This window comes from Nomascus leucogenys, chromosome 2 (assembly GCF_006542625.1).
Source record: "Nomascus leucogenys isolate Asia chromosome 2, Asia_NLE_v1, whole genome shotgun sequence".
NCBI lineage: Eukaryota > Metazoa > Chordata > Mammalia > Primates > Hylobatidae > Nomascus > Nomascus leucogenys.
The window spans coordinates 67850466-67878452 of NC_044382.1; positions in this window are offsets into that span (position 1 = coordinate 67850466).

Here is a 27987-nt window from a genome sequence, read left to right on the forward strand (position 1 = left end):
CAGGCTTCACATGCACTCTCCGAAGCCAGATTCTCTTTATTTTTAAAGAATAATCATCACTATACATGTTGGCTTCAGAGAGGAATTCTTTAGAAATTGGGCCCTCAGAGGGCTGTCATAAGATTCTGCGGAGTGGTGCCAATTACAGGGTAGTTGGTTCCAAATCCCAAACTAAAGGGAGTCTCTGGTTTAGTGCAGAAGGTCTTCACAAAAGCTTCACAATTGTCTATATGTGAAAGAAGATGCAAAGAAGTGGAGGCTTAGGGTTTGAGTCCCAGGTGAGTTGGGGCTAAGGTACATAAAGCGTTAGCTTATGTGCACCAGCGGCTCAGACCTTAGAGCATGTCAGTATTGTTGGTCAGTCACACCTGAGTTAACTGGGTCCTAGGTGTGCTCATCCAGTGGAAGCCAGATGCTTGAATGGAGAAGGGTGCTCAGGGGCCTAGCTTCAGATTTAACTCAGCCCTGTGATGACTCAGCTGGGACAGGGGACAGGTCACACCATTTATCTGAGCCTCATTTTATTGACATATAAATAAAATGAATTTAAGATTGGGTTTTAAGACTAGGTGATCTCTACAGTTATTTTATTGGGGGACTGTTAATAACTTATGCCCAACCAAGCTTGTAGAGAGGAACAATATTTGGTTCCAATAACTGCATGTTTCTCTCCTGGAGACACCTTGGTTGTGATAGATACAATTTGAAGATTGTTTCCAGATCATTTAATGTAAGACTTCATAGTGAAAGTTATTCAAATCCTTATAGCTGTGATTCTAAACTTTCAGAAGTCAAGGATCACTTTGAGAATTTGATGACACCTATAGACCCCCTCTGGCCAACACACACACACACACACACACACACACACACACGCACACACACACACACACATGCACACACACCACACACACCATTTTAGATAACACTGGGGGAGTTGTTCTTTGCTGGACCCTGTAAAGGTAGTAGACCCTTTGTTAAGCATTCCTGCTCTATGGTGAATAATGAAGTGTGCTGCACGTACGGCCAATCTCTTCCTCTAATTTATGGTCCATTGTTACTCTAGGTCTCTTCCTTCGGACTGAAAATCACTCTAATTCAGCTTCATTATTCAGCAATATAGTGTAGAAGTAAAGGAGACAAAAGAAGTCTGTGAGTTGTTCTTACTCTAGCAAGTTTCAGGGCTGTCCAGAGCATGGCTTAGGCGTCACGTAACCTGCCAGGGCCTCAAATTTCTCATCTCTACAGGAGGGATTATAATCGTACCTACTTTATGGAATTGTTGAGAAAATTCAACAGGATAGGACTAGCATGAATACCTGTGGCACTCATCTAGGTTGCAAAATCTAAGGGAGCACCTCAGAACCAGTAATTTAGATAAGTAATACTTCACCGAAATATTTTTACACGTTAAAATTAATGCAAAAGGTGAACAAAATATCACAATTTTGTTGTAATATTTTAAGTGAAGATAAGATCAGTATTATCGGTATTTCCTTTTTCATCAGTCTCCAATATGGCCAGCACAGCACTGTTACTGATTCTGAGAATTTGGTGGCTACAAAATATGTGAAAATGTTTTATCTAACCAGCTTTTATCTGGAGCCATAATCCTGTCTAGTCCCTACTTGCACACCCGATGGAGACAGAGCTTGACTCCTCTTGAGGCAGCACAGTTGTAGGACAATCCTCCAAATATTTCATTTTTGCAAATCATATTTCCCCCAGGATAAATATTCCCAATCTCTCTAGCTGTTTTTCACAAGAATAGTGTCAAGTCTAAGAGCTTATAATGTTGGCCAGTGTTCCTTTTAAAGGTGGATCCTAGAACTCAGCCCACTTTTGATGTGATCCCCTAAAACCCAGAAAAGATACTGGGGGAAAGAAATAGCAAAACTTGGCTCTCCTCCTTGCAAAGCTTAAAAACTTGTTTAGAGAAACCAAGTCTTCAAGACAGCACGGGTTATAATTTTTTTTTTCTTGTGTTACCTTCATGACGTACCTAGACAGTCATATATAGGTAATTATGATCTGAAGTGAGTGTGAATTATGATTCTCGATGATACTTCCACGTGATTTGTTGCAATATAAATAACGATGATTTATTGCGGCTTCGCCGACTGCTCTGTTGGTGATGGATCATAATAGTAGATCATGATAATTATGAAATCAGCACAGAGCTGTTTTCCCCCTTGTAATTCAATTGTAACACGGCCGCTGAGGCTGCTGAACATCACAGCCTGTCTGCTGGATGCTGGATTGAGTTCAAGAGGGGTACAGTGGTCTTCCATGTGACTCACAGCAGTTCATATCTAATAATTGTCCAGGTGGTTGTAGTATTACAGGTTGATGGCATTTTACTCGTAGATTTTTATTCCAGATGCAAATTAAATTCTAGAGTTTGTCATTTCTAGGCCAGAGGCATTAACAGAGAAATGCTGAAAGTCCGGGGAGGCCTGAGCAGGTGACAAAACCCAGATCCCCTTTCTTCCCCCTTTGCTGAAGGCCCCTCCCTGTCTCAGGTCTGGGCTTTGTCGTGCAGACTGTGTCACAGTGTTTATTAATTTTTCTGATTTATGCAGAAGAACGTTTACTCCAAGGAACACAAGATACCTGTCATTTGGACCCTGCTTTAAGCAACTCTAAACTACAAAAATCTATTTCACTTAAAACAGTCATTTCTCATACTGAGTGCAAAAATGCTAGTTCTAGGCATTCTGTGAATAAAAAGAGCAACTTGGTCAACTAACTTTGGAAAATACTGGGTTAGAAAAGTAAAAAATATATACAGGTTGAAATAAATGAAACATATTTTTATAAAGATATGTAAAATAATGATCTTTACTTCAGGACTTCTTAGAAACTTCATTTTGATAATAAACATGGTTAATATCTAAGAAAAAGATATGGTACCCAGTGTTTCTTAAGTACAAGCAATTGTTACCTCTGGGTGGTGGACTAAAGGTGGCCATCAAGTCTTTGCATGTCTTTCCATGAACAAGTAGAGCCGAATTTCCGTACCTTTGAATCTGGGATGGGCCCATGACTTATTTTAATAAATAGAATGTGGCAAAAGTGACCAGTGTCATTTTGGGGCTGGACCTTAGGAGGTACAAAGCTTCTATTTTTTCTACTTGGAACACTCCTTCTTGAACCCAACCACCATGCTGGTGAAGCTCAGGCAGCCTCATAGGAACGCGTTTGTGGGCAAGAACTGGGGCCCTGGCTGGTAGACCCAGTTGAGTTCCCAGCTGGCAGCCAGCACTAACTGCCCAGATTATGGATGAGGCCACTTTGGACCTTCCAGCCATCTCCACACCCCAACCAACACCTCAGAAAGCAGAACCATCCAGTCAACCTACAGAATTGTGAGACATTGTAAAGTTGCTATTTTAAGACATTAAATTTTGAGGTCATTTATCACAAACAATAGATAACTGAGACTCTGCCACGTTAAAGTACGAGATTTTTTTACCATATGTTGTATTATACACCTCTTATTGTTTGCATTTTGCCTTACTCACTCTTAGTTTTTGGGATTTATCCATCTAAAATAATATATATGTATTTAATATATAAAATTTTAACACCGTATTCACTTCTTTCACAGAATTTTGCACAATTTGTTTACTTGTTAAATTTTTCCCCAACTGTAAACTCTCAGACTGCAGGATCCATATTTACTTTATTTATCTCTGTGTGCCTCTCCTAGCCCAGTGACTGGCACAGTTTGCCTTCACTAAATATACATTGAATGAATGAGTATCTTTTGGAAAACAGTTTTGAAGTATTAGTTTAAGCTATAGACAGAATTAGGGGCTGACTAATTATATAACAGAAGGATTCTTTGCTAAGTCTGAAATTATCAAAGGTTTCTTTAAATATTGATCTTACATGGTACATCTAAAATAGGATTCAGCGTGAAAACCCCAAATTACCGAAACTTTACTAGAAACATGAACCGGACCTAAAGGCAATCGTGCAGTGCTTATATCAGAAACATTAACATTTCCACTCATGTGCTTTTACCTTTTTCCCTCCACAGAGGAGACAATATCAATAGGTTGTTGAATATCATTCACAATCATATTTTTATTCTTTTAGTAGATAGACATATAAATGTTAAAATATGGGATATATGCCATATATTATATTATATACCACCTATTGTTTTCATTTTGCTGTATTCACTCCTGGTTTTTTAGATTTATCCACCTAATTGTATCTATCATCTCTCTCTCTCTCTCTCTCTCTATCTATCTATCTAGTTTGTTCATTTTAAATGTGGCAGAGTATTCCATTTTATGACTAAACATCAGTCTATTTGTTCAGTCTCCTACTGATGTATAATTACATTGTTTCCTGTTTTTACTATAGTAAACAAGACTGTGACCAATGTCTTTGTACATTTTTCTCTGTGCATGGTAAGAGTTTATCGTTGCCATTTTCCAGAAAAGAAAACTGACTCAAAGCATTTAAGAAACTTGTCTGACATCAGTCAGTTAATCAAGTAAGGGCCAGAGTTCAAATCCAGTCCATATTCATTGCTTTGCTGCATTTGGCTGGAAGGCCCTCCAGACAGCGGGGGTACTGCTTGGAGGGGGATCTGAAAAAGGAAGTGTCGTGGATGCTTCACTGGCCTGAAATTCGCTCCTCAATTTCCCAGTGCCAGTTATTGAGCAATGACACATCAGAGGGGCCCATGGTGTGGGGTCAGAACAGGATCGACTCTCATAAGTCATGGAGTCAAGACCCAGCTTTGTGACCTCCCAGCTTTGGAACTTGAGGCCGTTGCTTCACCTTTCCGAAGGTCATCTCTGAGGGTTATGACATTCTCAGCTCATAGGCTGGTTGTGAACTTCAAGGAAGATAATGTATAGGGAAAATTTTATGATAAAAATGTGCTGTATTCATGGACATTGTTAAATCTGTTGGTTGGAATTCAGAAAATGTCACTCAATTTTTGACTCTTGACAATTTGTCACCTGTAAGCTGGAGACAATACTGTTCCAGAGTAAATCTGGTTTCCTTGAACATGGAGAGTTAAGGTCTGAAAGCAGGAAGAGGGCACTGTCTCAGGGACTGGCAGCCTTGAATTCTGTGAGATGCGAGAGGATGGCTTATGCTGCAGGGACATCTGGTCTCGCTTGTGGCAGAATTCTGGTCCTGGCAGGATGGAAGCGTCTAACTGCAGCGACAAGTGACCAAGGTTCTGGGTTTTTCTGATAAAGTAAATATGGGTCCTTGTTTCTTGGCTTTAAGACAGATGCTGAAAGGCAGCCAATCCATTTGCTTAGAATAGGTGAGGCCTTGAGTTCTAGATTGGAAGAAAGGTGGGCTGGTTAGTTAGAAAGAGCAAGATGTGCTTGGAGGGATGCTGAAGTGAAGGGAGTTTCAGAGACTAAGTGTCTCCAGCACCACAAGGTGCCTTTGGTTCCTTTGAATTTGGGGGTAAATGCTGCTACATTTGTGCCAACCATCAAAGACAACATGGTGACCTTCACACTTGCACCTGCTTTTCTCCTATTGTCCTCAACATTCTTCAGTTTGATCCACAAGCCCAGCTCTGTGCTCCCTTACCTAGATGCCAGAACAATCTTCATTAGCATCTTCATTTTACTGACCCGGCCTTGGGTGGTTCCAGGTGCATCCAACATCAGCAGCAGCATTGGAACATTGGACAGCAGAGCTGGAAGGATCCCAGAGGCCCTGAGCCCACTTCCCTCATTTGGCAGAGGGAGAAAGACTAAGGGTCAGATAGGGAAGTAACTTACTCAGGGTCTCACAGCCACTGAATGGCATGCAAGGACTCAGAACCAGATAGACTAACCCCTGCCCAGAGTTCTTTTTACTTTTTCTTGTGGCCTCCTTGCCCCTTGCAGGGTCATGGCCTGTTCCACTTGCCCATCCCCTGGGACTAGCTCAGCTGTGGTTTAGATCTGTGTCCCACCCAAATCTCATGTTGAATTGTAATCCTCAATGTTGGAGGTGGGGCCTCATGGGAGGTAATGGGATCATGGGGGCAGGTGGTTTCTCATGGTTTAACACTATCCTCCTTGGTGCAGTCATTGGCGATAGTGAGTTCTCGTGAGATCTAGTTGTTTAAAAGTGTGTAGTACCTCCTCTTCCCCTCCTTGCTGCTTTGGCCATGTGAAGGGCTGGCTCCCTCTTTGTCTTCTGCCATGATTGTAAGCTTCCTGAGGCCTCCCCAGAAGCTAAGCAGATGCCAGCATCATGCTTTCTGTACAGCCTGCAGAACCATGATCCAATTAAACTTATTTTTTTTTACAAATTACCCAGCCTCAGATTTTGTTTATAGCAATGTGAGAACAGACTAATACCAGCTCTTTATGTTCTTGCCAGGGCCCAATAATTTTGTGTCTCTTTGGGCAGGGCTGGGTCAGTTAGAGTTGGGCAGTGTCCTTATTGGCCCTTTGAGATCTTACCAAGAGAGAAAAAGAGCTTTTTAATCCACAACTTTCCCTGTCCCACTGGTCAATCCCACAGCCCAGTTATGGATGGAGTGTTGTTTGCATGAGTTAGAAATATCAAGCCACCCACTCTCACTGGTGCTTTCCTCCTACTGCAGGTAATGCCTACCTGGAACACTGTGTCAAGAAGGATTCAGAGTCTGGAGCTGAATCTGATCAGTTACTGTCTGCCATAAGCATGTGCATGGGGTGTAGTCATCTATGTGGCACATGCTTACATTTCTACCTTCCCCTTATGTGATGCCAGTATTGTCTCCAGATCTCTCCTGCGAGCCTGGGAAATGCAAAAGTGGAGGTGTGAAGCCTTGTAGTGGTTGTTAGAGGAAACACCACTCACATAAGGAATTTCTTTATCAACCCCAGGGTACACACTAGGCAGGCTGTGCAACCCTTTTGCCTTTCTCCTCCTCCCAGTAGAGTAGTTGACATACTTTCTGGCTGCTGAGATCCTGACTAATCCCCACCCCTCCAAGTAGAACTTCATTGAATCTTAGAAGCAGAAAAATTCAGAAACAAAAGCAGAAATAAAAGAGCTGTCAGAAAGGATCTACATAGAACCCTGAAGTTGTGCTTTCATAACTGAATAAATACCTCCTTGAGCAATAATTTGTTTGCAAGCTGTTAATTAGCAGCATAATTAATTTCTGCAGATTATAAATAACAGAGCACAAAGTGGCATTCCCAGTAGAGCCAATGAAAAATTACCTAAACCATTTTAAGAACCAAAAATAGTTCACAATGTAACAGATTTAAATGGGCTCTAGAATCTACATGGTGCCATTTTCTTTTTCCTGTGGGTTAAAAAAATTTATTAACTCAAAAAACTCAGCAACTGTGAGCTTGTATCTGAAGTCAGAAATTTATTGGCGAAAAGCAGAGTTTCATTAATCACCCTGTTCTCTTATGCCTGGCATGTTGAGAAGAAAAAAAAAATCTCTGTTTATCTCTGCTTCAAACAAACAGCCGCATAAGTAGATTATTCCCAACAGAAAGATTTTCCCTACACTCTAATCTCAGAGCAATCATTCACTGCTTTAAATGAGCAGTTACTTAAAATGTTAAGAAGAGATGCTAATTAGCTCAAGGAAAACCCTGCCAAGTATTTAATTTTGAGAAAATAAAATAAAGATAGGAAAGGCCTGTCACCTTTTGCAATCATAAAGCCATTGGTTTATACCTAGTCTTTTGCCTCGGTTACATTTCTAGTGTTAGGATCAGTACTGTGGGATACTGGCCGAGTGGTATGAATTGATCTCTAGCTTCAGAAACAAACTTGAAGGTAAGAGTATTGTTACAGCGTATGGAGAAAGAGCCTTAACTTTATTTGTAATCTGGAATCATTTTTCAAAGGAGTTGCAACTTACCAAAAGCAAAAAAAAAAAAAAAAGATATAAATGAATCTAAGAAAGTCCAAGGTGGGTGGCTGTTAGAAGGAAACTGACCCAAGAGGAATGAAACTGATATTCCAGTAATAGTCAAGAGATGATGTAATTTAGTATCACTTAGCTCTGAGCTTCCTGGTAGCCAAGGTGAGGAACAACATGGAGCTAAGGAGCTTGTGTTATTTGAGAGAAATAAGGGGGAGAAATTGAGAGCATGGCCTGTAAGTAGTGAATGGTAGTTAACCCATGGGCTCCAACCAGGTGAACCTGGGTTCAAATGAACCCACCCCTTCACATTTGAGCTTTGTGATCTAGGCAAGGTATTTAACCTCCTTGTGTCCATCCCAGTATTTGCTTTTGTTTTTTTATTTTTTAAAAAAACTTTTTATTTTGAAATAATTCTAGATCCATAGAAAGTTATAAGAAGAGTAGAGAGTTTTCTTGCACCTTTCTGCCAGCTTCCTAACATGTAATGTATTAGATAAATTAGTACATTATCAATACCAGAAACTGACATTGGTACAATAACATCAACCAAACTATTAGGCAGTATTCAGATTTCACCAGTATCAGGTTTGGCGTTTTCTTTTTTAATATATGTAAAATACTACATGGTTAATACACATGTCTCACTTAACATATTATTGGCACTGGCCACATAGTATGTACTTAATAAATAGAAGCCACCACCTTCCTCCTTATTATGAGTTATGAATTAATGAGAAGGTCATTAGCCCCAGCAACCGAAAGATGCTTCCTAGACACTAACCTATCTTATCTTTGTTATCAGCCTAAATTTCCAGTGTATTTGGTCAGGTATGACAAGGCTTAGATTAGAAATAGGGTCTATTGAAGAATAAGGAAAGGCAGACAGGCACATTTAATCAGGGATCTGGTAATAAGATGAAAATAATTTGAGCATCTTCATTTTTGTTTCACATGGTGGTTTATTTTCTGTTTTTCCAGCCACCCAGAAAGTAAGAGCTCCTTTCTGGTACTGCAGATATAAAAAGAACAAAATCCTAATTATAGATAGTGCTTTTCTAAGATCCAAGCCAATGGTGCAGAGGAAGCGGGTATGAGTTTGCAGTTTTATTGTTGCCTCTTGCGGGTGTTTGAACATTTCTGCAGACGCTTGTGCTATTCTGTTCAATTCCATTTGACATAGCTAAGCTCTTATTATAAAAGTGCATTTAATGATGCTTGCTGGGCACTACAGGAAGCACAGCAATGAAAAAGAGTTGACTTTTACCCCCAAGGAGCTTATAATCTAGTGAGAATATGCCAAGGATTCATATCCTAACAATACTTCCCATTGAATTTAGTTATTGCCAGCTATTTTATTCAACTGTTGAGTAATACTGTCTCAAGCACAGTAAACTGACTATAAAAGTAATACCTGTTCTAGATGGTATTGTCCTGAAGCTTCTAATAATATTTAACAAAAAAGCAAAAATTATTTATTTACCCAGCAGCTATTTATTGAGCTCATTATATATGTTAGGTAATGTTCTACATGCTGGGGGTACAGGTACAGCAATGAACAAGATAGACAAGATTCGTTTTTTTTTTGTTTTTGTTTTTTTTGAGATGGAGTCTCGCTCTGTGGCCCAGGCTGGAGTGCAGTGACGCGATCTTGGCTCACTGCAACCTCCGCCTCCTGGGTTCAAGCAATTCTTCTACCTCAGCCCCCCAAGTAGCTGGGACTACAGGCACGTGCCACCATACCCAGCTAATTTTTGTATTTTTAGTAGAGACGGGGTTTCACCATATTGACCGGGCTGGTCTCGAACTCCTGTCCTGATGATCCACCCGCCTTGGCCTCCCAAAGTGCTGGGATTACAGGCTTGAGCCATGGCACCCAGTCCACAAGATTCTTATTCTAATGAAGTTTATCTTCCAATAGGAAAGAAACATGGAAAAATGAAAACAAATGAGAAAATCAGATTGAGCTGGGCGTAGTGCCTCATGCCTGTAATGCCAGCACTTTGAGTTGCTGAGGTAGGAGGATCACTCGAACCAAGAAGTTCAAGGCTGCAGTGGGCTATGATTGTGCCAATGCACTCCAGCCTGAGCAACAGAGCCAGACCCTGTGTCTAAAAAGTAAATAACTAAAAAGTTATATATATCAAAAAAAAGAAAGAAGATTGAAGAGTAACTGGTGGAGAGGTGGGGAATGCTACTGGAAGAGCAGGATAAAGGAAGGCTGCTCTGCAGAGGCAACACTTAACCTGACATCTGCAAAACTGAGAAGATCCAACCATGTGAATTTGTGGGGGAGGCAGGAAAACACAGCAAATAGAGACCAGCAAATCAAAGGCCCAAATGCAATCTCACTTGATAGCAGAGAGCGTGATTATAATGCTTATCACAACACAGACATGTAATAAGCGTATCTGGACTGAAAGAAGTGCCAGAGGGCATGGTACAGAAGATCAGGAACAAAGGGCATCTCCTAGGTGGTGAGAGAGAGCTTCCCAGAAGCAGACATTGAACTTGACTCTCCAGAGGACATCTTATGGCTGGCTGGAGGAAGGATGGCTTTTCTTTGAGAAATGGAATGAATTAAAGCTCATTTGGGAAAGTTTGCTATGAATGGGTTGCAAGGGTGGTGAAGATAAATAATTATGGGGGCTGAGGGAGACAAGCAAATATCTATTACTATTACTAGTAGCAATAGTAGAAATTATTACCATTCATTACTTTTTACTCTTAATATGAAAATATTTAATAATATTAAGCATTCATGAAAAGTTTACTATATGCCAAGAATTATGCCTCATATCTTCCTTTCATTATCTCATTGTTACCCACATTTTATTTTACAGTTGAAACACTTGAGACTCAGAGAAGTTAAGTTACTTATCTAAGGTCACATAATTAAGTGGCAGAGTCAGGATGTACACCCATGTCTGTCTGACCTCAAAGTCCATGCATATTTATTACCTATAAGCTGTTGAATTTCTTCCCCAAATATCTCTCTCTGATATTGCAGAGTATAGGGAAAATGGTGATTAAATTCTATGAAACAGTGGAGGAACAGAGTGCCTATTAGTTAGATAACTTTAATGTCATCACCAATGGCAATCTTATATCTATACCATAATCTTGCCACATATCAGCAATGGCGATGGTGGTAATGTTTTGTGTCAGGGAGAGGATTAGATAGTGTCTGGTAGACCAGATGGGTTGTACTGAGCTACTCATTTTCTTATTTGGCTCTTTGTGATAAAGGGTAGTTATTGGCCAAAGTGGAAAGTACAGTACTTTCCATTAATACAACATGTGGTTCTAGAGCACGTTTTCCTAGGCCAAGCTAACTGGCTCCCATACATATTAAGTCTGTACATGGCTGAGCTCATCACCAGATGAGGCATAGCAGCTTCCTTTAAGAGTGCCATTCTTTCTGGGCATAGGCTCAAAATCATAATGCTGAAGTGGAAGTAGGTGTTGAGAGCACAGAGATAGGGGGAATGAGGTTATGGCTTCCATCACACTGCATTCATGTCCTAGTTAGCATCATTCAGCCCTTGGCCACAGCTGGAGCCATGATCTTGGCACTTTGTCTTGTATATCTGTAAAGGACACTGATCAAGAGAGTAACTAATGAAGCACACTCAGAGTAGAACTGTTTTCTGTCTTGAGATAACGTGTTCAAAACTGCAAGCACAACACCTCAATAAACATGGCACAAACACATTCAGTAAATTGAATTTCTTTCCTTTTCCAAACATCTCCCTATGCCATTCTCCCTGGTTCTACTAGTTACTTCTTTTGTGCTACTAGACAATTTCCCCTCTGATCCTCACCTTTACCATCTCTAGATAAAGTTGGTCAGGGAAGGCAAATCGTATTCATCTCACATATGAAGTTGGATCCATTTTTAAAGAACACCAAATGAAAGAGAAATTTGGAGCTATATTCAGGCTCTAAAGAAGAGGGTTCTGTGGTCAATTGGTGATGTCTGCCATGGATGTGGACAGGAAGAGTGTGTGCGTGCGCATGCTATGTATTAACCTGGCTGGTTTCTAAGTTTCTTCCATATCTAATATCTGTGATTATGTCTCAACAACCCATTTTACATGCAGGAAACCATTTTAAACTGCCATGTGAAGAAGGGGGGATCAGTAAGGTAATCTTTATATTGAAGAATGGTATATTGTCATGGTAACTTGAACAATGGAAAACAGACTGGCAATGAGCAAATCTTGTCAGCTATAGAGAGAATGGAGCAGGCTCTGAGAGTTACTGCGAACACTTTTGTGACTCTGGTCTTCTTGCCAAGTGTACAGATCACAAAGGTGCTCTACCTTTTAGATCTGCTGTGGAATAACAAGCAAGTGAAGACCTGGGCCTCTGCATGGTGTAGTTGATGAGATGCCCCCACTGTGGTTAAAAGTGGTGAACAGCATAGGAGGCACAGAATAAAAGGGTGGGGGGTGAACTTTATCAGACTGGGTTTCACCCCTGCCCTTGACTTTGAGCCTGAATAGCCCTGCCTTGGCTCATTATTATTTAAAGCTGCAGCCTCTTCTTTTCTCTTCATCATTTTCAGTTCACATTTCCTATTCTGTTCTCATTTTTGGAATGAACTTTCTCTTCTTCACTGGGCTTTTCACTGGGCTTCCAAATTCTCAAATATGCTGTTGTGACAGTTATAGATTTTTGAGCAAATCAACCAGCTTTTTTATTCTTCTCCATGCCATGTTCTATTGTCTAAGGGCAAAAGTTTAGAATCACAAAGACCCTCTTAGTATAAGTATTAGCCATTTATCTGTCCTACACACATACACACAAATATACACATACATATGTATGTTGCATATTTTCCTAAAATAATATCTTGTGATTTTGATTGCATCTTGTGTATCATCACATTAGTAATAAAGAAAGACAGTTCAACAGAAAAGTATATGAATAGCTTATTTAGAGAAGAGCAAATCCAAATGGTCAATAAGCATATGAAAAGATGCTTAACCTCAATACTAATCAGGAACATTTCTAATTAAAGATACAATGCAAATATTTTAAGTGCATTATCACTCAGACCTGGTGATATGCCAAAGAGAAAGAGGCATCACACATTGCTGATGGAGATGGAAATTATTTCAGCCCTTTGGAAAGCAATCTGACAATATGCCTTTAAAGTGAAACATACAGATCTTTTGACCCTGCAATCCCACTTCCGGGAATTTGGCTGATTAAAAAAAGACACCAGGATATAATGATATCTTTATTCTAGCATGTTTTTCAGTGGAAGAGAGAGAAAAGAATGAAACAAATGAAATGAAACAAACTAAATACCAAGTGATAGAGGAAGGGCTGAATGAAACATGGTACATCCACAGTGGGTAATATTTTGCAATCATTAAAAAATAGACAGTCCCTGACTTACGATGGTTCTGCTTAAGAGTTTTCAGCTTTACGGTGGTGCAAAAGCAACACACCTTCAGTAGAAACTCTATCTCAGGTACTTTTACAACCATTCTGTTTTTCACTTTTAGTGTAGTATTCAATTAACTACATGAGATGTTCAATGCCTTATTATAAAATAAGCTTTGTGTTAGATGATTTTGCCCAATTACCGATTAATGTAAGTCTTCTAGGCATGTTTAAAGTAGGACAGGATAGGCTATGATGTTTAGTAGGTTAGGTGCATTAAGTACATTTTGGACTTATGATCTTTTCAACTTAAAACGGGTTTATCAGGACATAACCACATTGTAAGTTGAGGAGCACCTGTAATGAATTAAATTTGTGTCATTTAACCTGAAATATTTCCATAATGTATTGTTATAGGAGAAAAGCTACATGCAAAGGTAGGTATACAATATAATGCCATTGTTATAACAAGAAAAACAGCAATAACAATATAATTCTAATAAGTATATTAACGGTTATTTATATTTGTTTGGTCAGGAAGAAATATATAGAAACAAAAACACTGGGCCCTTAGCATTTGTGGCTGGAAGGTGGGGTGGAGAAATGAAATTGGGGAGAGAAAAAGAGGGAATAGCAAGATGTAAATAAAATTAAATTATAGAATAAAATAAAAAACACTTATAATAAAAATAATACATAATATGATTGCATTTAGGAAAAACTATATGTGTATGTTTTTACCTAGAGATACATGAAAGCCTGGTCACTTAGATTATCTCTGAGTGGTAGGATTTCAGGTGATGTTTACATTTCGTTTGTACTTTTTTTTTCCAAAATATGGTCAAATAATGTCATCAGAATTAATGTTTCTTTCTCCACCACCAAGTTCTGCTTTCTGTTGGTTTAATTTTCAATTTCTTCTCAAATGATACTAATATGTCAAGATCTCCCAGACTTATGTTCTGTCACCCACGGGAGCCCAGTGCAAGAGCACCATGTTTGTAATAGTTTTAACATGAAGTCCCAAGCATACTCTCCTTGGTCTGACCCTGCATCACAATTTACTCCTGAACCAAGGTCATAGAGTATGCTGATTGGCCATGTTTGGGTCACATGCCCTAACCACCTGGGCTGAGACTGGGAGAGTGGAGTTTCCCAAAGGCAACATAATATACTTTTATCAGAATATGGATAAATTACAGGGGACTGTCATCAGAATATGTCCATTCTAGAGGGTGAGGTAAGAGAGAGTTGAGCAATAATAAAAAATGTTACAGTGAGAAAAATGATGAACTATGAGGGCATACAGCAGGCACTGAGTGCAAAGAAGAGGAAGTGAGCCTTTCTAGAGAAAGATATTGTTAAGTTAATAGTTTCTGTTTGAATATTTGAGATTTAGTTGCATACGACAGATCCATTCTGATATAGTACATGGTATGAGGTAGTTTATTTAAGGCCTGGGTCTGGGAGAGCTAGGAAACCTGGCATGGATACTATACACAGGGAGAAATAATCTATCTACCCTACCAAATGGCTATTCCAGCTGATCCCTTGCCTCTGCTACTGGTTTGATCTCAGCACCCATGAAGCTAGGGAGTGAACATGAGAAACACTGATACAACTACCACAGAAGGAAGATTTGCTCACACCATGCCAGAAAAGCCAAGTGTCCTCAGACACATGCGATATTGTTTCAGCCTTCTAATTTCATAATGATGCATTTACTTGATGAAGTAAGGCTACTTGCAGAACCATAGCTTCAAGAGAGCTAAGGAAATGTCATCTTTAGCTTTGTGGCTTCTGCTGTGAAGAAGGAATGTGAGAAGGTGTTTGGAGTAGTAACAAGTGAGCTATTCTGCATTTTCTGTCTCAGTCCATCACGTTTTTTACTCAACGCCATACCTACTCTTCCTATTCCCCTTAAGCTTCCAGAAAATAAGAATAGCATCAATAATATGCTCTTGCTTAATATAATTAAACCTGCCTCTTGAATGAACAAAAAAACCTCATCCTTACTTCCAAAAAAGGAAGACTCAAATTCTTATCAGTCATCGCATCCATTTCCAAGTTATGTAATATACTTTCTAGTCTTAATTCTATCTTGACACTGGCAAGCTAAAGTGTAATTTGTAAAGGTAATCACCAAGTACATATCCCATATGAAACAGTAGGGAAAAATAAAAATAGTTAATATAAATAAATAAATATCTAGATACCAGGGCAAGTGAAAAATGTGGATAGCTTCTTCAGTGTTTGTTTCTGAGATGGGTCATGAGGTTTGGTTGGCATTTAAAACTTCCTTCCTCCATGTCCCATTTCATATTCCTTTGCCTCTATCAGCATCCAGCTTCTTGGGGTCTTCTGGGGGGGTCATTCATTTCTAGGGGTTTGAACCTTGGAAATATGATCAATTTAGTGTTTCTGCCATTTTCCATTAATACTTATCTCTACAAATGTCAGCACTAGAAACATCTGGCTTCCATTTTATTTTCCCTGATTCCCATTATGTGGCATTTCCTTTGTAATAAGGAAAGATTATCTTAGCCAACACTTTTCTTTCGAAGACCATGAAGTGGCCAGCAGGAAGTCTCATTTCTATTCAATGGGCCAACCATTACCTTTGTGGAAGAAAGCGTTTCATCTTTAGGTATCAAGACCCATAAGCCAGCAAAGTCCAGAATTGTGTAAATATAAAGGAAATACTTTTTTAGATTGTAAGTTGTGATAGTAAGAGGAGCCACACATCCTCCCACCCACTGTTTCCTGCTGCCTTGTAGTGTGGCTATGAGAGAAATGATATCATACATTGGTCTGTCATTTGTTCAGAACACGTATTACCTAGGACAATTATTCAGTCTCCCAAGAGACTGTCGTCTCTAACAGCCTATACTTCCATGAGCCACTCCATCATTCTGCAAGACCAACTACTTCTAGGAGGTAAGGTACTGGGAAAGACAAGTAAACGCCATGAACATTAGATAATACTTTTATTACTTTTGCTATAAAATGAGGAGGCAGCATTGTGTGTACTACTATGATCATGAACAAAGCATTGAGTGACTGCATGCCTTTTGGGATTGTGGGAGGCATTATGAACACAACACAAAACTTATATAGAGAATAAGTATCTAGTCCAGAGGACAAATGTCTGTCCCTTCCCAAAGGAAGGGATCTAAGGTAATCAATTGCCACCAGGCAGCAGGCTGGTCCTCAGGCAGTTATGTAGTGTTTAGGACCCTGGTACACTCAGTAATGGCGATCCCTGAAACTAACTTTGTGCTCTTGAACCTGTACATCACCTCTGTCTTTGCCACCATGGCTACATTATCCATCAACCCATTCACAAGAGTGTCTGGAAAGAGGCTGACAGATATCTACAGGGGTTTGATTTACCACATGACTATTGAGAACCTCCTACACAATGGGGCTCTTTGCTGAGCTTTCATATGGGACACAAGTACTTTCATATTCTGGATCCATTTAGAGATGCCCTTTCTTCATTAAAACGTACTTGTTATTGATCCTGTAATCTTATTCTTTTTGAAAGCCTGGACTTCACATTATGAGATTGACTACTTAAAATTCTTTCTACAAGAAAACTTTCCTTTCTCCATTGTCCTTCAAGGCCATCCTTTAGTGGGAATACAAGCCACGGCAATCCATTTCTCACTTGCACCAAAGATTAGACTCGATTTTCCTTCTCAGCCAACTGATTATAGGGATTTCTCATGAGTCTTGAGGCTGCAATGGGCAGGAGTGAATATACTGGGAGTGTGAGGCTCCTGTGAATAACGTATACCTTAAAGATCTCCTCAAGTCCAATTCCAGAGGTACCACATTTACTGGATGATAGAATGCAGCAAAGTCTTCTTGACACTATAGCTTGGTGGAGCTGACAACTCCTACTTCATGAAGACAGCTCAGTTTGCATGGCTTCTTGACATTCAGGAGCTTTGAGAAAGAACTTCCTAAAAGGAGAGCATCAACTTTCTGAAAAGAGACTGTCTTTGCTACCAACCTCTAAGGGCTGCAACTATGATTCTCCTAACATATCTTGACTCAAGCCTTATATAGCATCTGAAGCCACCACAAATCAAACATCACTGGGTCTGCAGAATCATAAAGTTTAACTGGCTGAGCTGGACTAGCTGGAGAGCCTTCTCTTGCTCTGAATCTTCTTATAAATTGTCAGTTTTACGAGTTACTTAGTAATTGCTTCTGGTATTTTCTGCTAATTGAGATAGAGCAAAATGCATTAGACAGATTGATATCTACACAATAGGTGCCAGGGGCTGTATTGATTTATTCCACTAAAAAGACTGTTTTAGTGAGTTCAGGCTGCTGTAACAAAAATATCATACAGTGGGTGACTTATACAACAAACACTTTATTTCTCATAGTTCTAGAGGCTGAGAAGTCCAAGATGAAGGTGCTGACAGACCCAGTGTCTGGTGAGGGCCTGCTTTCTGGCTTGTGGATAGCTGCCTTCTCACTCCGTAACTCATGACGCACAATCAGCTCACATGGTCAAGAAAAAGTGCTCTTATTTCTTTCTCCTCTTATAAGGACATTAATCTTCTCATGGGTGCTCCACTCTCATTATTCTATCTAAACCTAATTACCTCCCAAAGGCTTCACCTTCGAATACTATCCTTTTGGGAATTAGAATTTCAACATATGAATTTGGGAGGTGGCACAAAGATGTAGGCCATAACATTTCACCCTCCCAAAATTTATGTTCTTCTCACATGCAAAATACATTCATCCTATCTTAACAGCCCAGTGACTCTAAAGCCTTATGTACAAATTCTCCCTAAATATTATTTAAATCAGTTATGGGTGAGACTTGAGGTATGATTCATTTTGAGGCAAAATTCTTGCCTAGCTGTGAACCTGTAAAACCAAACAAGTTATGTGCTTCCAAATACAATGGTAGAACAGGCATAAGATAGACATTCCCATTTTGAAAAGGAAAAATAGGAAAGAAAGAAGGGGTGATGATGGGCTGGGGATCTAAAACTCAGAAAGATAAATTCCATTATATCTTGAGGAGTGAGAATATTCTTTTTTGGTTGAATACTCTGTCCTCTGGGCCCACTGGGCAGCAGTCCCACCTTCACAGCTCTGCTGGGTGGGAATTCACATGCCTGTGGCTCTGCTCCATGGTTCCAAGTGGTCCCACCTCTACAGCTTCTGGACATCTCTGTGTGACCTGTTGGGATGCAGGTGATGGCCCCACTCACACACTCCTGGGTGTTGGTCTTGGCCTTTGCAATTGAGCTGGAGGCATCTGTACTCTCCCAAGGCATGTACACTTTGGGCCTGTGGTGAGAGCAGCAGCCTCGATGATCTCTGGATTGCCTTCAAGGTTATTCTTCCCTTGTCTTGAAGAATATTTGCAGCCAAACATCCCTGTGGTCTGGTCCTGTAGAATTTAAGAATTTTGACAGCTTTTTTTTTTCATTTCATCCTGGTTTTTCTGTTCCCTTTAGTTCAAATGAACAGTGTCTTTGCTGGTATAACCCCATCTCTATTCCTGGCCCCTGTTGAGGTGGCTGATTAGGTTAGTGGTTCATATCCATGCTAATCTCCCTTTGGAAAGTTCAATCAGCCACCTGCTTGGTGTTCTTTTCTGAACACATTTTCTTACTTTTTGTTATATGAACAAGCTGAGAATTTTCCAAATTTTTAAGTTCTAGTGTCTTTTTGTTTAACAATTCTGTCTTCAAGAAATTTCTCTCTTCTCACATTTTATAATAAACAGTCAGGAGGAGTCAGACTGCTCTTTCAACACTTTGCTAAGAAATCTCAGCTAAATTTCCAATTTTATCTCTTTCTGCTTTCCACAAAACATTAGAACACATACACAATTCACCCAAACTCTTTGCCACTTTATAACAAGGATCTCCTTTTCTCTATTGTCCAATAACGTGCTTCTCGTTTTTATCAAGATCCCAAAAGTATGGCCTTAACTGTTCATATTTCTATCCACATTCTGTATATGATTATCTATGTATTATCTAAGAAGATGGAGGCTTTCTCTACAGCTCTACTCTTTTCTCTCTAAGCCCTCGCCAGAATTACCTTTAAAAGTCCTTCCACAGCAATGTTGGCTTTTTCTTGCATGCATCTCAAAACTCTTCCAGTCTCTACCCAATACCAAGTTCCAAAACCGCCTCCACATTTTTAGGTATTTGTTATAGCACCACCCCACTTCTCAGTACCAATATCAGTATTTGTCAGAGTTCTTTGGAGAAACAGATCCAATAGAAGTGTGTGAGTGTCCGTGTGTGTGTATTCACATATATTTGTTCACATTTACCCTCAGTGATTAGGGAGGCTGATAAATCCCACAATCTATTCTCTGCAAGCTGGTGACCCAGGAAGGCTGATGCTGTAGCTAGAAGGCCTGAGAGATGGAGAGCCAATGGTATAGATTCTAGTTTGAGTCTGAAGACCTGAGAACCACGAGTGCCAAGGGCAGGAGAAGATTCAAGCCCCAGCTCAAGCACTAGGGTGACAGTCAGAGTTAAGAGCCAGAGCAAATTCTCCCTTCATTCGCCTTTTTGTTCTGCTTAGGCTTTCAACAGATTGGATGATGCCCACCTGTATTTAGGAGGCCAAACTGCTACTCAGTCTATCAATTCAAATGCTAATGTTATGTGAAAATATCCTCACAGACACACCCAGAAATAATGTTTAACCAGATATCTGAGCATTCCATGATCCAGTCAAGTTGAAACATAAAGTTAACTCTTAGAAGTCCACTTCTTGTTAACTTGGCACTCATATCCATCCCTTAAATCATACTTAGTCTCCAAATAGGCAATAATAAGGTCATAATTCCACATAACACGATACAACTATCCTGCATGCAACCGAAAACACATGAACTCCTTCCCCAAAAGAGGAGATAAAGTCTTTGAGTTATGTTTACATTTATTCACATCCAGTAACTTAAGTACTATAATGCAATATTAACAATATATCCTATATATTTTGTTTTCTGGAGAACTTTGACTAATACAGACTACATCTGGAACAGTAGCTATAATTGAAATAAAAACCTTATTAAGTTTAGAATAATCCACTGTAATTATTCCGGATCCATCTATCTTCTGCACAGATTAAATAGGCAAAGTACATGGTACAATGATAAGGTAGATCTTCTAAGATTTAGTTGATGGCCCTAATCTTTGCATTCTAGTAGGAACTGGAACTATTTTTGGCTACCTATTATTATATGGCCGAGGGCTCTAGGAACTTCCCTTTGGTCCTTCTCTGATAAACCTCTCATTCCACAGGCATTCTGAGAATATATTCCTACTATGAACTCAGGAACTGGGAAAATAACTAAATTGGGTTAATGTATCCAATGAACCCACTGTTAGATGGCTCAGACCTAAACTGTTTATCAGTTTCAGTCCAACCTTTGGTCCACAATTAGTCCTCAGGAATTCATAATAATTCGCAATAACTCAGTCCAATGCTACTGCAAGGGTCTGTGTATCTTCCTTTTTCCACTGCATAGTATAATGTTTGAGGCCAAAGTTTCCATTGGGGAACAATAGAGGTAAGACTTGCAATACACAGTTGTGGATATAATTGTAGGCTTCTTCATCAAGTATACTGGGTCTCTCTTTTATTCAAAGGATTCTGGGTCTGTAAACAGAATTAGGCCACAGAATTGGGTCATAAACTTCATCTTCTGTCATGCTAATGCAAGTTGAGCTTCTAATACCAGATGTGGAATTTTTCAATGATACAGATCAAATTGGATCTTAATGAACTCTCTTAAGAACCCAATGATCAATTGGTCATTGCTAGAGTTCAATGGATCCAAGCATTCTTATCATCTCCTCATGATCATGGTGCCTGCCATGATTTAAATGTGTCAAAAGTTCATGTGTTGGACACTTAATCCCCAAAGCTACAGTGTTGGGAGGTGAAACTTGATAAGTGGGGATTAGGACATGAGGACTCTGCTCTCATGAATGAATTAATGTCATGATTGGGAATAGGTTAGTTATCATGAGAATGGACTTGTAAAAGTAAGATTGGCCCCCTCTTGCTCCCTTGCTCTTGTACTCTTTTACCCTCTGCCTTCCACTGTGGGATGATACAACATTAAAACCCTGACCAGATGCCAGCACCATGCTCTTGGACTTTCCAGCCTCCAGAATCACAAGCCAAATAAAGTTCTATTGTTTATAAGTAACCCAGTCTCATGTATTCTGTTACAGTAACACAAAATAGACGAAGACAGTGACTATTATTGTAGTCATGCCCATTTTGCTTCTGCTTGTTCTGCCATTCTGTCTTCTCTACTGAAATCAGAAAGTCCATTTCAATGGCAGCATCTTGAATTCTCACATTTGGCTTACAGAGTGCAGCCACTAAAGTGCTTCTTAAGACTCTGTCACTCCTTTCATCAGTGCGTTTCTCAATGCTTTGCTAAACGGAATGTTTTTGAACCCTCTCAAAAGTGGGTGAGTGAAAGAAATATAATAAATTTGCTCAAACATTCCTTTATCTCTATCTTTGGAGTCTTCCTTCTACATTATACCAAGGAATTACATGACTATCAACTTTATTTATAATAGGCCACCACTGAGTCAAGATTTCTATCAGCTATTTGGAACCACTCATATCTGCTTGAGTGAGCCCATTGACTTTAGAATCTCTGGTAAATAAACTAATAGCATGAAATTCAGCATCATTCAGAATTATGTTATTCCCTCTGTGATGTATGATCTTATCACATATATTTTCCAAGTTTTTTTCTGACCTAATTTAGCATAAGCTTTCAGTTCTTTTAGTGCATCTCTTTTTTTTTTCCTGGTTTTATTCTGTAACTGATGCCTCAGGACATGTTGAGATCTGACTCTAGTTTTAGTATGGATCCTATAAGAGGTAGTACATTGAAGCAAATTATAATTGATATTCTTGTGAGAGTAAATATCTTATATGATGTAAAATTATAATTGATATTCTTGTGAGGGTAAATATCTTATATGACATCTGTATTGGTTATTCTAGGAGGCAGGGCCAGGTTTTTCAGACAGGGAAAGAGGGGCTGCTTCTGTTTACAATAAATGGTCAGATTTGGAAGGTCAGAGGTTCTCAGAATTATGCAGATCTTCCCCAAATGTCATGATTCTTGTTCTCAACATCCTATTATTTCTCAAACAATTATCTAGCCTGTATTCAAGTCATCCAGTGAGGCTGTTTATTCAATCTATGTGAAATTTTGAGCGACCCACAGGATTAGAATTAGCATCTTATTTTTGTACCCACATTCTTTTAGGTTAGTCATAGAAAACTTCAGATTTTCTGACTGTGCCTTGAATAGCAAATTTAAAAGTGAACTTGTTTCGTTTTTTGAGATTGTCAGTGCAATTAAAAGTAGTCAGCTATTTTGGTTATATAGTGCTTTGTAACAAACTGCTCCAAAACTTAGGGGTTTAAAACAATAACCAGTTCTTCTCTCACAATTTTGTGTATTGACTGGGCTTAGTGGTGACCACTGGTGCTACAATCATCTGAGAGTTAACAGAGGCTGAAATATTCAAGATAAATGACAAAAATATCTGGGAATTGATGGTGGGTGTTGGTTAAGGGTTCAGGTGAGATTGTCAGCTGATATCAGGGATATCTCGGTTCTACTTCCTATAGTGTCTCAACAATGGTTGCTTGAGATTCCTGATAGCATGGGGGCTAGGTCCCAAAAAGGAGTGCTCCAAGAAGTAAAGGTAGGTATTATAGATTTCTTAAGGCTTAGCCTTTGAAGTTACAAAGAATTAATCTTGTCGTATTTCTATTCATTGGGTCAAGTAATGGGGATAGCCCAGTTTCAAGGGAATGAAGGAATAGATGGGTGAGTGACAAATAATTTGTGATCATCTTTATTCCACCACACCAACCCACTTCACGTCTTGCCATTCCTTGTGCCTTGCAGTAGTCTATAGCAGCTGACACTTAGTTCTCCAAAACCTTACAAGAGTTTCATCTTCTAATGCTAACTGGATTTGCATTGACTTCAAACTCAACATGTTCCTATAATCAATCTCTTATTCTCAATTTCTTGAAGATTGATTGTCTATAATAATTTATTGTATCGCTTAAGGTCCTTAACTGCAGACAATACACTCTAACTAGTTTAAGAAGCAAAAGATTTATTATAGGTTATTAAGAATTTCTAGGAGGGCCAGATAAACAAGATTAAAGGCACACAGCTGGGAGCAAAGAACACGAGTAAAAAAAGAATCACATAAGGCGGGATACTTTCAGTAGAAACCTTGATGCTGTTATCTAACACTGAACACTCAGAAACTAAGGACCAAATACTAGAAATAGAATTATGGTTTTGGCAGAACTAAACATCTCTGTTGATGAGTTTATAGGAGGACTTTACAACTGTGGTCTCATGGATCTCACTTCTCCTTTTCAATTGACTACAAGTAGAACTTTAGCTTCAAGCATGTCTTGAAAATATAATCTTGTTTTTAGCCCCTATGGAAGGATTCACAACTTCAACACTATTGGCATTTTAGACCAAATACTTCCTTGATGGGGGATGTGAAGCATCTTGTGCATTGTAGGATGTTTAGCTGCATCCTTGGCCCCTACTACTAGATCCCAATAGTGTCAACTCCTACCCTCCCCGACTGGTTGTGGCAATCAAAAGTGTTTTCAGTCATTGCCAAATATACAAAATTGCCTCTAGTTGAGAAGTACTACTCAAGGTTAACAAAAGCATGATAGGATAAATAGGAATGGGAACAAGTAAGCTGTCACACTCTGCAAAATAGATTAATAGGGTGTTAGTGCAGTAGAAAAAGAAATTCCGTGATATTTAAAAGATCAGAAATACATGTCAGTCCCACGGGAAATTTCTTTTGATACAGGAATCTCTGGAGAGACCAATGTGGAAGACAGAGTGATGTTATGTTGTGTGACAGCAGATTATGAGAACGCAATTTTTCATCCAGCTCTAATCTTTACATTAAAACAAGTATTGCAGTGGGAGAGGAAATTGAGTTGGCCGGGTTTAAACTGGTCCTTTCTGATACATTGGTTCATGCTGATATATTTATTAAGCACTTACCATGAACTCAGTCCTATGAGAGATAAAAGAAAGTGGAAGACCTGAGCCTGCTATTAACAACATTGTCAATTATTCATCATGACCTCCATTTGGTGAGAATTCAAGACATGCCAAGCATTGGTGGAACCGCTGTACATATATGACTTTATCAAGTACTTGAAATAATACTGTAAGAGATGTACCCTCACTATCTCCATTTTATTCAGTAGTATATTGTGCCCACAGTCTCATAATTGAGCTAGACTTTGAAATCAAATCTGTGTGCCTAACCTCTATGTTTGCTACATAAAGCAGCCAAATGAGTCTATGGTCTCTTCAGTCACCAGGTGATGTCTTCATAGGTTCAAGTACAGCAGAAAGACGGAGGACTTCTTAACAACCCTATATTTCCCAATTGTTCCCACAAAATCCCAATAATGAGTTCTGTTGGACTAATTTAGGTCCCTTCTTAAATAAACCACTGGGGGTCAAATTACAGTGTTTGACTTGGTCCAGTGGTAAGTTGAATCTCTACCCACACCCAGCATCAATGAGACTGAATAAGGTAGCGTGTATTGGAGCTAGTCAGCATCCCACCTCCACTTCTCCCAACTCCCAATGTCAGTAAGGTTCAGTGGAGAGCTGAATCTCCACACCCACTTGCAACAAGAAGACCGAATGAGGCAGTGTGAGGCAGGGCCAGTCAGCACTCTGATTTCTGCTCCCCTCTTATGGGTCTTTACCCGCAATTGTCATCAATATGATGGAATGCGGTGGTAGACCATGGAGCTAATTATTTCACTCCTCACGGTTCCTCAGTAACCAGCAAGAAGCAGAGCTTCCATTCTTATGCTGTAACAACAAAGTGGCACTTCAACCATCTGTCTCCTTCTTCCCCTCTGTGTCAGTGGGGCCCAAAAGGGATCTGAGCTTACACTTCAAATTAAAAGCAGTAAGTTGATTTGAATTGGAGCCTTATTTTTGCCAGGAAGATGTCAGTGGTTTGAGGACAAAACTGAACTTTTACCCCATCTGTCTGCAGTGAGGTAGTATTAATCATTTCTTCATTTTCGGGGTAGTGTTGAAGGAAGGAACCCAGGGGAAAGCTGAACAAACACATTCACCCAGCCTTTGCACTACACTGCCATGAGAGGTCTTCCTTCTTAAAACAGAAGAGTAAATAGAATCTAGAGCCTCATAATATAATATCAAAAATGTCCAAGACATAATACAAATTACTCATCACACCAAGAAAGAGGAAAATCACAACTTGAAGGAGAAAAGACAACCAATAGATATTAATATCAAGATGAATCAGATGCTGGAATTATCTGATAAGGATTTTTGAGCAGCCATCTTAAAAATGCTTTAACAGGCACTTATGAATTCTCTTGAAACAAATAAACAAGTAGAAAATCTCAGCAGAGAAATTAGAAGTTATAAAAAGGGCAAAATGGAAATTATAGAACTGAAAAATATGGTAATGAAAGGCTCACTAGATGGGCTCAATGGTATTGCAGAGAAATGATAGGGGATAGACTCTGTAAACTTAAGTATAGATCAATAAAGTTTACCCAATCTAAACAACAGAAAGAAAATAGAATGAAAGAATAATGAACAAAGTCTCAGGGTCTGTGGAGTAATAAAAAAGTTGACATTTATATCATTGGAGTACCAGAAGGAGAGGAAAGAGAGTAGTACTGAAAAAGTATTTGAGGAAAAATAATGGCTTAAAACTGTCTAAATTTGGTAAAAATCATAAAACTACACATTCAAGAAGCTGGGATAACCCCAAACAGAATAAGTACAAACAGGTCCACACTAACATATATCATAATTAAGCTTCTGAAAAGTAAAGACAAAGAAAAAATCTTTAAAGCAACCACAGAGACAAGGCATTATTTATAGGGACACATCAATTCAAATAACAGTAAACTTTTCATTTGAAACAATGGAAGCTAGAATGAAGTGACGCAATATTGTTCAAGTATTGAAATAAATGAACTGTTGACCATGAATTCTATATCTAGCAAACTATGTGGATTTGCTGTGGGGATGCACAGATGGGTGAAGGTTATGCACAGAAAGTGTTATTCACAGAAGGGGGTAAGGCTACTGAAACAACACACATCATCTTACAATGTAAGCACTAAAACTATTTTCCAACTAAAATCAAGTAAAATATTTTTTCTTTTTTCTTTTTGCAATTATGACTGTTTATGTTTTAGAAAGACTTTTGGATGTCTTTCATCACTGACAAATCTCAAAACCTTTACCATTACATGTTTCTCTTCCCAGCGTGTGAAATTACCTGCTTTGCTACAAGTAGGGAATAGTTTCTGTCCCAGGCAGAGTAAGCAAGACTGAATGAGGAATGAGTGTGTGTCTCTTTGGGGCATTGTATCAAGGCATTTTGGAGATGAAATCCTTGAACTGTCTTTGGCCACTGTGGATTGAGCAAACTAAGTTTCTGTGAAAAAGAGACTGAATTGAGTTGGGTCAGATATTCATAATGATGGCACCAAATTCTTATCAACATTAGACCTTTACCATTCAATGGAAGTAAGCAACTGGTTATTAAAAGACACACAAAAATACTCGTTCTTCTAATCCTGCAATGCAAAAGCCTTAACAGTTAGGACCTAAGAGGAGGAAGCGAGGGCCTCAGAAAACAGAGGTGAGAAAGAAAGTCAGAAGCATTAATAGGCAGGGAAATCCAGGAGCTTTGCCATTTCAGCATAGATCAAAAGGCTCCATTTATGTCTGGATTCTGTTCCTTGAAGTTTCTAAGCACACTTAATCATTCCAAGTTTTATTTAATAATCTTTATCTCATTTAATATTCCTCATATTCCTAAATTGATTAGCCATGTATAATTATACCCATTCCACAGATGAGACAATCCTTATGCAGCTTTTACATGGTAGAGCTAATTGGCATCTAGAACTTGAAGCTATTTTAGTATCCTACCTACTGTACTATAGACCTTTGCTATACATGTAAATCTCCATATGACTTAAATAGCCCATCCCTACATCGTGGTCCTTGGCCAGCAAAGGGACTCCAAATAAACTTTGTGACTCTTTGAGGAGGAGGTATTTCTGTCATGACTAAATGGATCTTGCAAAGAATAATTGAAAAGAGATCCTTTTCACTCAGGAAACCACAGCTTGAAGGCTCAAAGCTGTGAAAGATAAATTAACCTTCCCTCGGACTTCATCCAACCTGCCAAGCAAACTGGAAGTAATTATTTTATGTGGGATGCTTATTGCCATTCATGTGGCAGGGACTTGATTTCACCATTTAGCAGACCCATCTGTTCCTTCCTTGGCAGGCGCTTGATCATATCTCACCTGGGGCCCTTGCACTCTCGGGTCTTGATTGCAGGGCATATCTGGGGCTAAGGTGTGGGGTATAGGGAAAGAGAGAAAACCTAGCTTCCCTCTACAATCTAGCTGGAAACATAAGAATAAATGTGAGATGATAAATTCCTTAAAAGGTATGTTAGTGCCCAGAGTTGATTCAGTAGTATATATTCTAAAAATTAGCAACAAGTCACCTTGGTCACAGCACAGGCCCTGGTTCTATTACCTGTTATCTCTGTGATTTGGGGAAAGTTATATAACCTCTACATGCCTCCATTTTC